At 40.5% G+C, this 13829-nt stretch overlaps 1 protein-coding gene across 1 annotated transcript in view; it reads right to left on the bottom strand.

The window, feature by feature from the left end:
• Positions 1-13799, bottom strand: part of HFM1 (helicase for meiosis 1) — a 70786-nt gene extending 56987 nt beyond the window's left edge. The window contains exons 1-2 of the mRNA XM_064515929.1: positions 13569-13799; positions 10440-10586 (exon numbers count right to left, since the gene is read on the bottom strand). The gene's annotated coding sequence lies outside the window, so the exon portion shown is untranslated. The remainder of the gene's footprint in view (positions 1-10439; positions 10587-13568) is intronic.
• Between the last annotated feature and the right edge of the window lie 30 nt (positions 13800-13829).

Raw genomic sequence — 13829 nt, 5'->3', positions numbered from 1 at the left:
CATGAGTTTGGTATTGGTTTGCATTGCATATATACAAATGCAATTGAAGGCAGAGGAAAATTAGGTCCCATTGGCCAGTCCAGTGCAAGAGTGCCCTGGGATAAACAGAGCCTCTGCAGCACAGAATATCCCAATTACGACAAAGGGTCCATTTTGGGGAAAAAACAAAACAAAAACAAAATTAAAAAAAAGAAATTAGGTTGTTGAAGTGGAGAGGAGCTGGCTAGGATCTGTGGCTACAAGAAAACTCAGTGTAACAGGAATTGCGATGGAGTAACCTCACAGCCTTTCCTCTGGCATGAAAGGCAGTTCCCACAGGGGAAGGGAACTTTACAGCTCCCTTATTTCCTTCCCTTTCTCATAAATGTGTGAAGAAGGCCACCGTAAGTTACTTGCTTCTGCAACAGCCTAGAGATTCTTGTAGCGAGGGCAAACATGAAAGCTTCTCAGCTCTGTCCCAGAAACTCCAAATTAAAGCTGTAGTGTTCCTGTGTTTTTTCCCTTGATTAGCACTATGCTCCATTCTGTCCTTGGTAATGGATTTACTAGCATCAGGTAAGAAACTGTTCCTAAACTGCTTCTGCCCCGCAAAAGGCTTTCTTCAACCCTTCCATCCAATCCTACTAGTTTCCTACTTGTTTTCACACCTTGTAGGAAAATACCTGTTTTTGACTGGTCCCTTTTATTTTGCCACAAATTCCTGTTAACACGGGGACAAAACAGAGAATGAAATAGATTGGCCTGACATGTAGCAACATCTCAAGAGTGCCGTGGACTCACACAAATCTCCGTTTATTACAACATTTGTACCACAACCGGTAACGCCTCAGCACCTCACTTCTCTGCAATGTGTGTGCTTGCAACTCTCATGGCCTAAGTATGACCAGCCCCCCTTGCCTGACTCATTCCCCTTTCAGGGAAGCTAGCAGGAAATCCATTTCCAGTTAGGCAAAATAATTAGACTACTTCTCAGTAGTACGCTACTACTTCATGAGATAAATTCATTTCCTTCTCAGTTGTCTTCTTAACATTAGTATCTTAGAAATGTCTGTTGGGCAACTATATTTCAGTTTTCACAGATAAGTGTCTGGGGCTTGCCACTTTCTTGAACAGTGACATTATTTTTCACCCACTTAACTCATCATTTTCATATTTTGTAGCTATAATAGGAAGCAGTTGCATAACCCATTCACACATTTCTGTAGTTGTGCCATATGGTCCTGTGGTTTGCGTACTGTTAAAGAATATTCACAAACAGTGAAGATAAACAGCCTACCTAGGGACAGTGATGAGACCCAATGAGGAACAGGAGACCCCAGACCAAAATACTAGTATTGGTCCAAACTACCGCGTGAGGGGTGGAGAGCTTAGATTGGACGGTATAACTGTCCAGGGATTTCTTTGTTCGGGGTCCCTCTTCGGAGGCACCCAGCTCGAGCTGTAATTACTGTACGCGTGTCATTAAAATTTAATTATTTCATTTGCTTTGATTTGGCTCTGAACTTTTCTGCGGGAACCTAGGGTCGGGCCCTGTTATGGTGGCCGACAAGCCTAATTTCCATAACACGTACCACAGAGTGAAGAACAAAAATAAAAATCAGAACATAGTTATCCAAATTCTGCCCCGGAAAGCTCGTGTGCAAGCCAAACCCTCTGCTTGGAACATGGCCACACCACATTGCAGCACTAAAATGTTTCCTCACAGAGGATATGAAAAAGATCCACAAACTCCAAAAATAGGGTTGTGACTTTAGGAAATGTGGGAGGCTGCTGGCAAAACAAATGTACTACATTCCACCCTGCAAAAACATAAACTACTACAGAAGGTGGGCAACACGTTTTTGCAGTTGCAAGCAGAAACAGGCAAGGCAGTATGACAAAGTTTTCTAGAAGAGTTTCTATGCATAGAGGAACATAAGAGAATTATGGTGTTTGAGGGTTCAAAAAAGCTTATTTTTCATTTTTAAATGACTCTCCCTATTTGAGATGCATCCATACATGCTACTCTGCACTGTTCCAGTTGGGAAGTGCAGAGATTGAGAAGACTTGTCTGCTGGTAAACCTGGCAGGGAGTTAAAGCAAGGAGAAATTTGAAGAGCGGTAGGAGGCTATATGCATCGCTTCACCTTCTCCAACTCAGAGGCTCATGCAAACCCCAGTACATATTTACTCTGTGTTAGACCCTTGTAGCACAGGTACTGTTACAAACATGATGTTAAAGGATAGCTCTCCACAGTACTGAACTGAGGTTTATCCACCTGATTTCTGATCACTGTTAAGTGCAGCTTAGAAGCCCTACCACCCTGAATGGAAAATGTAAGGAAGTGATGTTAAGCTGCCTGACAGAAATTCCACATTTTTCCCCCATTTTGTGGACTTCTTCACTGAAATGAAAATTGAGCTGAAGGAATCTGAGGGCTTTATACTCACATGATTTCTCTGCTAATCATATGCTGCCTATTCCTACATTGTTATATATCCTGACTGATGACACATTATGTAGACACTTGTAACAGAAATACAGTTTAGTATGAATGCAATAGGAATGGAAGTGTGTGCGTGTGCAAACAACAGAATAAGCATTAGAATAGATGATTAAAAAAAAGTCTTGTGTTGAAAAATGAAGGGAACTGTTCCCAGGAGAGCGTTCCCAGGAGTAAAAGTGAGGAATGTGTTATGTCAGGACTAGAAAGCCGGCCCTCTGATAAGACCACAGCATGGACAACTCAGTAGAGGAAAGACCACAGCGTGGACAACTCAGTAGAGGATCCTGCATCCTAACAGCAGCATGAAGACAACGAGGTTGCAGCATATAACACCTACCATTCCTTCTCTTGTTAGCCCTCCAGAAGGACAGACCATGGACATACATTTCATACACATATTCCAGACAAGGAAAAACAGACAATGGGCAGCAACCTGGCCTAAGATTAGTGGGAGAGGAAGTAAGGAAGTGCACAGACAAAGGACCACCTTGTAACAGTTGATGACTCCTAAAGGATATAAAAGATCTGTCCCAAACTACTTTGTTGTTGCCAGTCAGGAGGAAACCAAGAAACATAGTGAGAACTTCACAGCTAGCATCCCTTGTCTTCCATGTTGCAGGCAAGTGATCCTGGCCAGATCTTATGAGCACATACATCCTGGTACTTGTGAGTACAGGAGTATGAGAGTGTGTAAAATCAACTTGCTCAAAAATTTTGTGTAATAAAATTACCTTCTCCTTCCGTAAGTTCTTGCATTGAGCTTTGTTACATTAATTTCCCTACTGCTGTGTAGCAGTATACATGTACTGCCATATAGTGAATATGGCACCCGAATTGAGTACCAGTTTTTGTATTAGACATCTACAGGCTGAAAAAAAAAGGAAGCACAGCTCCTACTTATTTGCCACAGATCACAGTAGAATAGAAACACAGCATGCCTTCCCATGGAGGGAAAGAAGAGATGAAACAGCCTTGCCACATCATTGTCTTCCTTGTGCTAGAACCTGACATGTTCACCAGCATCCTCAGTGCCCACTGCCCCAAACAGTCGCTCCTTGAGCTGGAACACGGCTCTCCTTGAGAGCAGATGTTGGGGCGGGAAAGAAACAAGAGGATGGTAGATGCATCCCACTGCTCACACTGCATAAGCACTGCATGGCTCCAGGATGCACTGCATGTCCTGAGAACGGGCTCCTGCAGTATTCTCACACAGAGCTATGTCTATCTCAAAGGACAGAAACTACAAAAAAACCTGCAACATCTTCCTATACCACTGCACAAGAAGTTACCACCTTTTCATGTAACTAGGAAAGTCAATTCATTCCAGTTTTCCGTACTGTATCTGTGAAGCTTGTTTTCATTTCATTACCTGTAGCTGAGAGTAAAGAAGAAAAAAAATCAGACAATTTTCTTTAAAAATAAATGAATCAGTCAAGTTGCACCAAACTACTCACAAGAGAATTCATCCTTGGAATTTAATATAGAACAAGCTCGGCAGTGCACCAGTACACACTTTAAATAATGCTTTTCCTCTCCTTTTAATGAAAGCAAAAAAGAAACAAAAGGCTATATATTTAAGTTTAATAACTATTATCTCTACAGTAGCTGTTAGGCACTATAGTAGTATTGGAGACAGCAGACTTGAAAGTATGACTTAGTTCCTACTTGCAGTAAGAGCAGATTGCAAGAAATTAATTGCTTTTCTCAGATTTTAGTATTGCTGCCCCAAAGAAAAACCGAAGTGGTGACAGAAGAATGCTACGAGTATCTCACAGCCCACACTGAATTGTTCTAATTTACTAGGAGGCTGGAAGATTCTAAAAAAGCAGGTTATTTTGCTGCCTATACTGGTGTTTATGATGCTTGATTTAAATTTCTACATTTACTTCCTTTGACCAAAGTATTTGGGAGGCTGAACCGAGAACACATACAATTATATTCAGAGAGGGCTGCCAGGTCAGAAACATGCAGGTTGAGACCCTCCTGTCTGGAGTGCTTTCATGGCTAGTCTCTTTTGCACTTTTTCGTAATGGAGAACTGAGATGATGATTCCTGGATTTCTTCCTCAAAAAAATTCAACTAATTTTTTGGTCAGAGTGCCACGTGGGTTGGCGCCTCCCCAAGGCTGGTATTGGCAAGGACACCCCTTGGCAGCAGGGCAGGGCCTCGCTGCCTGGACCAGCAGGGCAGCCAGGGGCAGGCTGTGGGTCCCTCAGGGCCCCGACAGTTATGAATATATTTAACCACTTCAAAATGTTCTGTAATGGAGGGGAAAAACCCACCCTAATAATATCCCTTGTTGTCCTCCCATTACAGAGCTAGTAGTAAAATTCCCATTCATTTCACTAGTGAAAACTAGCATCTATCCTCTGCCAGGAGGGAAAAGAAAGGAACTGTTTATGAATGTTTGGAACAATAATATATCCCTTCCCCTCAAGCCAACGAAATGACTTAACATGTAGATCAAAACTCTTGCCTCAAGATTCCATATTTACTCTTCCGGTGGGTGGACCTCGGCAGCTGAGGAGTACTGCGTGCACATTTTCTGAGCTCACCTGTAGCTATATTCTAACCTTACTAAAACATTGCAAACCGTCTACAAGTTTACTTTTGAGATGATATACAAGTTGATTTTTTTGTTCAACTTTCAGCCATGCAGGATCAAACATACCGTAATTAGTAAGCATTTCCATTTTTTTTTTTAATCTGAAAAGAAAGGGATGGGATCCATCATGAATTTACAAAACAGAAGAGTTTTTGCCTATATCACTCCTTTTTGCAAATAAAGTTTCATAACGTATCCTAAGAGTTAGAATTTGAGCCTATTTTCAAAAAGAAAATCATTGGCATATCAAATGTCGTAACTTTTAAAACGGCTGTTCTGGGCTACAACACTGTCACAGACATCCCAAAAAACCAAACATTTATTGTTGTTCTGCTTTCTGTTTTGACTTAGCCTATGTAGTGAATAATATTTGTAGTGAATAGCGAATAATATTTTGAATAGGCTACAAACAGTATATACTGTTAAAGGAATGATAACAGCAGTCCGCTGTTGTCTAAATATTTTAGCTAGTGTTCCACAGGCAGAAGATTAAAGAAGAAATCTCCAGAAAAAAACTAAAAACTTATAGAAAATAAACTCCTGAAGGGAAAATTACAGTTATGCAGTGAGTATTTTAGGTGTAGTGCTTTCAGGACTTACTCCATGTTATCAAAATAAATGAAAATAAAATCTGTGGTTTTAACAGAAAATGCTTTTTTTGACATTTTTATAATTCTAGACACTTGATCACAGGCCAAATAGTACAGAATTAATTTACATGATTAAATTTGGCCCTAACCAGCATTATGTATATGTCTTTGTACATAATGACTATGTGTAGCTGAAAATTGTCAGAACATCCTTTGCCTCATTCATTCTGTCAACCAATACAGGATCCTTCAAAGTAGCTGCAAGCTATTATTGGGGAATGTTCATTGCTTCTCTTCTAAATACGCGTGTGCCCATCTAGTAGATGCTGCTGACAACAGCACACAACCCAGTTCAATGCCTTCAAGAAAGTTACATGTGTTTAAGGTTACATATATGCTTAAGTGCTTAGTTGGATAAGTCCAACATAGCTGCTTGCAAATCCTTATTTCACATGCAAAAAATTGGTTGAAGAACAGCCATGTATGCAATTGCAGACTGTTTTCTTAGTCTGGATAACTTTGGGATGTTAAGAGGCTTCCACAAGATGTGCTCCATTGTCTTGTTTCCAGAAAAACACTAAAATCAGTCCATATCTAATTGGACTTGTTCAGAATACAAGCTGTGAACTTTTCCCACAAAACATCTTCAACACTGTGCACTAGCTTAGGCAGCCTAGATTTATTAGAGTGCTTCTAACTTACAATAGTTTTACTACAGTGGATTTCAGAGGTACTATGGGTGAGATTACAACACTGCTTGGACCACAGCACAGTGTAATAAAATAAAACAAAACCCTGTGGGCTGACCTGTAATGCTAAGCAAGTATTTCACAGACTTTTTCCCCCTACAATTTCACTATTTTAGGTCCTCTGTAGGCACCCAGGTGCTGTTGTGTAATAGCAATGGACATCTCGTAATTATATTGTTCTATGTGTCTCATATTTCAGATCTACAAGGAGAACAGAGTGCCAGTATTTCAAAAAAGTACCTACTTCAAGTGTAGTATATGTACTTAATTCTGACAAAGCAATTTACAGAAACTCCATTTAGCCACTTTAGCCTCTGTGGACTGCTATGATTTTTCTGAAGAAAATACTTATGTCCTTAAAGTCCCACTACTGCACACCCGAAGGAGCTGATGTTTTGACTAAGCAGAGCATCAAGGCACCCATTTGCTGTTTAAGCCCACCAGGAGGTTGCAAAGCAGGCTGTCCCGTACCCAGGACTCAGCATCAGGGGCTCAGCCCCATAGGTAGCTTCATTCATAGCACAGGTGGAATTGAGTTCACCGCACCAGTACTGTGACCATGGTTTGTGCCCCAAGGGAAAATTAAATGATGGACACTTAAATGACAGTTTAAATGCCAGACAGTTTCCGGCTGTGCATTGTAATTTCATATATAAGTTATCCTAGGGCTGCAGACCGGCACCTCTGCCCAGAAAAGGTGCAGCATTTCTCCCATATGCTTCTCCCTGGCATTTCTGATAGGCTCTTAGACAACCTTTCATTATGCAAAATTATTTCAGCATGTATGGTCAGAAAAGGTATTAAATAGCTTTGTTTCTTTCACAGGCAGTTCCTGGAACTTAGTGGCAGAGATGGGTTTTGTCTGTTTTCCTGAAAGTGCCTCTACCAAGGAGAAGTATTTTATCTGGATAACCCAATGTTTTCATTACAATCACATAACATCTAATTATGTACTCCATAAATCTTCATATTTTGTTATGAAGCTCATAATAGCAAAGTCTGATAAACAGATTCTCTCCCCTGGCCACTACCAACTGAGTAGAAAGAATACTTATTTATGAAGCTTTATTAACAAAATGTGAATAATTCAAACAGCTTCTTCAGTGAAGAAACAGCAGTAGAGTATATTCTTATTTGCATATAAATGAAATGATGCTTTAGTGTCAGAGTGAAGAATTAAATAATACGAATTTTTACAGTACAATCCTGACAGCCTCATAAATATTATGGTTGTAAGCTGCAGTTTCCTAAAATCTCATTTTATCTTTTATTACAAAAATATGACCAAAGGGCCAAGTCCTGCTCATTTTACATGTGTGAGTATCCCCAGTGACAACACAATTATTCAATAAGTGAGGTTACCAGTTTCGGCCTTATATCAGATAGTGGAGCAAAAGCACGATGCTATCTACATATCTATTAGGGAAACAGAATCTTTTATTTAACCATGAAAAAAAACGTATCTTTTGGTAGAGAACAACAAAGAAAACTGCACTGCTGTACATTCAAACAGATGCTTCAAGTAAAGATAATATACAGTATGGGGAAAGGAAAACACTCAGCTAATATGCATAAGATGCCAATTTTCACCCTTAGTTCTGTAGGTACCATTTTGACCAAGCATAGTATTTTTGTTAAGCTGTGAGCAATCACAAAGGTTGCAGCAAATATAAGAACATTCAAGTTACTTCAAAGGGCTCATCCGGCTGAGGAAAGCTTTGATTTTCCCTATTTTAAAGGCTGAACAATTTTGTGAAGCACAACCCCAGACCAGTTGTATTGTCTTGCTTTTGTCTGTAGTCTCAACCATTTGCTGAGGCACTTTTGACCAGCTGGGCCCACAAAAGACTGCAGTACTATAGTCTCATCAGGAAGGACTGGATTTGGATAGAGAGAGCTGGGCTGGATGAAGTGTATTCTTCTAGGTGTCAAATAGAGGCAAGGAGTAGGGACACTACTTGAGAAGCTCCTCCAAGATGTTGAGCAATCTGACCAGCTGGGACAAGAAGCTGATGCAGTTGTTTCTCCTTTATCTGTAAGTGATATTTTTCTGGACCACAGCACTGAACAAGTGTGATAGAAAAGTCTAATATGGAAATGACATACTTGGAAAGGAAAGCTAGACCTGGCGTGGTGGTAGGAAAAAAATTATTTATAGAGTTTTTGGAGACTTTATAAAATACAGAGATTTATTTACAAACTTCAGAAAAAGAGGGACTATTGGAGTATCTAGTCTGATATCCTGTAAATTAGAGGCAATTAAATTTAACCCAAATATCCCTGAACTGAGCCTGCTATAGTCAAATACAACATAGGCTGTATTTGGCTAAACTGCATCTTACAGGACAGCATCCAGTCTTGATCTGAAGACACCAACAGCTAAGGAATCAACCCACATCCCCCACCTGTTTGTTCCAATGATTAATTATTACCCAAGGTACTGAATTAGGTACAGAAGTCTGCACCTAATTCACTATTTGAATTAGCTTGATTCCAGGCCTTACTTCTTCTTACATTGCTCTTTGTTAGATTCAAGAGCTGTTTTTACCTAATATTTTGTCCTATGCATATATATACACATAGTTATCAACTCACTTTTCAATCTTTTTGATTAGGTGGATAGAGGTTTTTAATCTTTCAATTACATGGCATTTCCTCTGCCTTCAGTTCATTCTGTAGCTCTTCTCTATACTCAGTTTTTTTTGGCATCATTTTTGAAGTGTAACCATCAGATCTGCATACACCATGTCTGAATCATCCTCAGCAATTTGCATGTACAGGTAAAAATTGCCACCATTAGGGTCTGCATGAACCCTTTTCGCTACTGCATCACACTTGGAACCATGTTCATTCACTTGCCAGTTGGCTCATCAGTTCTTTTCAAACTTTTCCACTGTGTAGGTGTAACCTACATTCATTATTCTTAGGTGTATGGTTTCCACTGACTTTATTAAAATATATTTTCTTTGAATGGGACCCAGTTTACAAAAGGTCAAGAATTCCTCTGCATCTTTGCCTGAGGTCATTTTTATATCTATTTTTAACTCACTCGATACAGGCTGTAGAGGCTGCTGTATTCTGGTATATTTTCTGACACCACAATAACTCTTGACATTTCAGATAGGACTAGCTGATCAGAAAATACTGGCATAGACAGTCACAGCCACATCCAAGTGCATTATTCTAGGGCTTCGTAGTATCATGAAGCTCTCATCTGCATGAGAGAGCAAAGCTAGCAATCTCACCTTTCATGTAAATAAAATACTAAATTTCAAGTCAAAAAGGTTAAAGTATGGAAATGGAAAATAAAAAACAGAAAAAACACTGTAGTCCAATGGTTTTCAAAACAATCTCTTCACGTTAGTGCAAGACTCATGAGTCCTGAATGATTGAATTTGACAGTATTCCTGAAGGGCACAATAGCATGAAGAGATCTGTCTCAACCTGGTGCTAAAGAGAGAAAAATTTGCCACAGAATCATATTTCCAAACAAAAAGAGGAATTAAAAGTTGGGAAGTTTACTTTTAGCATGTGATATTAAAGCTAATGAAGACTGAATAATACACTTAACAGTTAACCCTACCATTCAAACAGAATTCTATATAGGGGTGGGTGGGTGGATGGGTGTGTGTGTGTGTGTGTATAAACACACATGTATTCACACATATATGCATATACATTAATGCACATATATATATATATTTACTGCTAGGGCAATAACCACCTGCAGTTTGTTGTTTCTAATTAGTTTCTAATCTCTAATTCTAATTTATGAATTAGAAACTTTGCAGCAGGGAGAGGTTAGCCTTTCCTACTGCTGTCTGTGGTAGATTCTTTCATCAATGATCTTCCTGGCTCTGTCCTTTCTTTTTTATGAGTTTGGAGCATAGTACAAACACAGGGAAACTTATGCTAACTTAACTGACCTAGGAAGAGGTTAACAGACGTTTTCCAGTGTCAGCACTGATTCTTTTACATCTGTCAGCAGATTAAAAAAAGTTCGACTCACCTGCAGATTCTGGCAGTAGTGGATGCAATCACACAGCAACGTTTGATCATTCCTTCTCAGAGAGCTCCCAGAGGTTGGTTTTGGCAATTGCTTGTCTGCCTTAAGCAAAGTTCTTTGTGGGCCTGTCTTGTCGTTTGACTTCTCATCCTATAGATCCAACATAAGAGATGAAGTCACATGAGAAGGCAGTTTGGCTTGCAGAGCATTAGACATGCCATTTTGTTTATCATATTTGGTTGACAGTTTCTTCTCTTTTCCCTCTGATAAGCTCCTAACTTGGGTACATCGTAAGAACTGGAAGCTCAGTGCTGAATGAGAGCTTTCTCTGCCTTAACAGCAGAGAAGGAAAGGGATTTCTGCTTATCCAAGCTAAATGAAAAGAGAGCATTTCTCATGTTTTAGCAAAGGAAGAGAAGCTTTGCCTTTACCAATTCTACATTCATTCTACATAAAATAAAAAACAAGCTAGAGAAGATATAGTGGAAAGAGTATACCTAATCTATCACTCCTGTGAAGAGGTACATGAAGAAAGACATTGATGAAGAGGTGAGTTCCAAGAAGATATTCATATGAGGAGAGTCATGGCTAACCTGACTGAACTTCCTCCTTAGACAGACAAGAAGCAAGAAGAGAAAGACAAATGAAGGCCAGCATCAAGACGGGCATTTTTGTCAGACTGAAAAAAGAGTAGGACCATAAAATAAGAGACAATATTAGATTATATTGTAAGTGCAGCTACACTAGTGAGAACAAATAAATGTAAATTTGATATGATGGAGAACAGGATTCACTGAAAAGACTGCGTGAGGGATCACAATAAATTTGGATCAACAGGAAAAGAAGGGAATAGAGAGGAACAAGTCATCAGTGTAGATAAATGACCAGGTCTAAACGATACATATTTTAGTTGTTGGAACAAAGACAGTGTGAGATATTGTACTGGACCAAGGAGATAATTTTCACTGTGTCTGAATACAATCTGAATGACAGGTAAAAAGGTAGTATTGACATCATTAACAAAGAAATGCTAATATGGGAAGCTCTATAAAAAGGGTGATGATAAAACGGTGATTGTACATTATCAGAACTCAAAGGCACAAACGGAGGCCATGGAGGTAGGCTGTAATTCTGAACTGGCCAGGAGGCAGCAGAGCTATATGTGCAACTCATAAATAATCTCCAGACATTTCACAAGCATTAATTTGAATAATTAATGCATTGCATGTATGTGCTCTACAGTATGCAGAAATGATTGCAGGTAAGCTGTCCTAAAAAGTTAATTTAGAATGATGGTGTCTGTCATTAGCACTAGGACAAGCCTGCTCTCATTTATGCTTATGCAATCCTTCTACCTGCTGTAGGATTACATGGATAAAAGAAAGAACAGAATTTGGCCTCCATTATTCTGTCATTATCCCTCATTTAATTAATGTTTGCTGTAAGCTGCTCTTAAATACTCTCACCCTTAACTAAAATTGTTGAGAGCGTACTTTAGTTAGCTAAATATCTAGCTGCTGCACTGGCTTTTTAGAGCTCTTTACAAAATGTGCAAATTAGAACAACTGCTGAAAAAAAACAAACACCAAAGAAGCTGAGCAACATGTTTCAGCAACTTCTTTCTAAACTGCGTGGTAGGATACCACACAGCAAGTAAAGGTGGTGGAATCTGTTTCTGATTTTATAGTTTCTGTTAACTTCAGCTTATTATGAGATAATAGCTAAGTTACAGTGTTGCCTTATGAACTTTGGCAACTTTAGGCTTTCCTGTTATTTACAAGTGGGTGAAGTTACAGATCTGTATATGAAGCACTCAGTAAACACAACATTACATTTCATATTTTAGTGAGCAAGAGACCTAGTGTATTCAAATGCAGGACAGCTAGTCTTTACCATTAAAGAACGATGTTATGTTAGAACAAAAAGACATGGTGAAAAAATGTACAGATAAAAGAAAATGTGAGGTGCCAAATTCTTTTTTAACATGCAACTGCACTGGCCTCAATAAAATTCTACCACTTTAAACAACAGCAAAATGCAATTCAAACAAATAGCCTCTTTTCCTGGCACTGGTCATTGTTACTTGCAGAGTTTGAGACCAGATGTTCACTAATAGGTAAGGAATGGACAGTGAAATCCAAAAGAAATTGTTTTAAAACACCTCTGCACTCTTAAGAGTGCACTGCTTATCTGCAGGGGATGTAGTTCAGGACTTCACTGACTACACCACAATCCTGCAGTAAGCTTTTCCCTATGCAATGGAGCAAAGTTCTGCAATGGTCATGTTACATTTTGGTGCTTCAGCAGTCCTGAAGAGCTACTCATGAGTGTCTCAATTACCTCAGTATTATCATACTTCCACCTAGGGAGCTGAGGCCTTTTCAGTTTGTAACTTAGGACCACTAATGTTACAGTTTTCTTGCAGAAGACCTACAAACCATAGCTTAGAAAAACAAGCCTATTGTGAGTAGGCCTAAATCAACTCTACAAATACATCTCCATGAGAAAGTTTTCAGGGTGGCACAAATCAAAAGCATTTGAAAACCACTAATCTCTGTCCTTTTCATAGAAGGAAAGGCATAAAAGAGTCCTTTTCTTTACTACTGTGTGTTTTCCTCATGCACTATCATCCCACGCTTGCTTGTGCCATGGCCAGCAGCTACAGTGCAGCCCAGACTCTAGATGCTGTTTATTTTTAATTTTGTATTCTGTGCAATCTCTGTAGCTATACAATCAAGTAATAAAACAGCAGGCCAAGTTACGTTCTCCGTTATTACTGCTGTAAATGGAGAGTTGTTCCGTGGAGTCTCAAATATTTATCTGGATTTATAGCAGAGCTGATGAGAACAAGACCTTATCTGGGGACTGTAATTATTTCACGATAATCACATACAGGAATTTATAAAGGCTAAATATTGCTGTACAGGGCACAAATATTCTGAGCAGTTCCAGACAGGTGGCATCAGCAATGCACAGAACAGCTCCGAGTAACAAGATGCGTATTAAACACGCCCTCATAGCTTCTTCTGTCCAGGCGGTTGTCGGAGCTTTTCACCCCGCGGGCCGCAGGGGAAGTGCAAGGCCCCCCCGCCCCCCGCCCCCCGCCACGGCAGGCCCGGGCCAGGAGCGCACCTCTGCGCTCGTGCTTCCTTCCGCGCTGCCGACACCGCTGCGCTTTTCGGGCTTCCAGGAGAGGGCAGGGGCAGCCCCCTCGCCCGCGGGCCGCTGTCCCGGGTACCGCCCGCTCCCCCGGCCCGGCCCGGCGCGGCCCGGCCCGGCCGCCGCCCCAGCGCCGAGGCCCGAGGCGCCGCGCGGGCCCGCCACAGCCGCCACCGGCCCGCGCGCGCCGGCCGCCCGGCCGCCCCCCTGGGCGGGACGCTCCCCGCCGCTGGC

This window comes from Dromaius novaehollandiae, chromosome 8 (assembly GCF_036370855.1).
Source record: "Dromaius novaehollandiae isolate bDroNov1 chromosome 8, bDroNov1.hap1, whole genome shotgun sequence".
Lineage (NCBI taxonomy): Eukaryota > Metazoa > Chordata > Aves > Casuariiformes > Dromaiidae > Dromaius > Dromaius novaehollandiae.
Note: the sequence above shows the minus strand (reverse complement) of the source record. Positions and strands in the feature narration are given on the sequence as shown.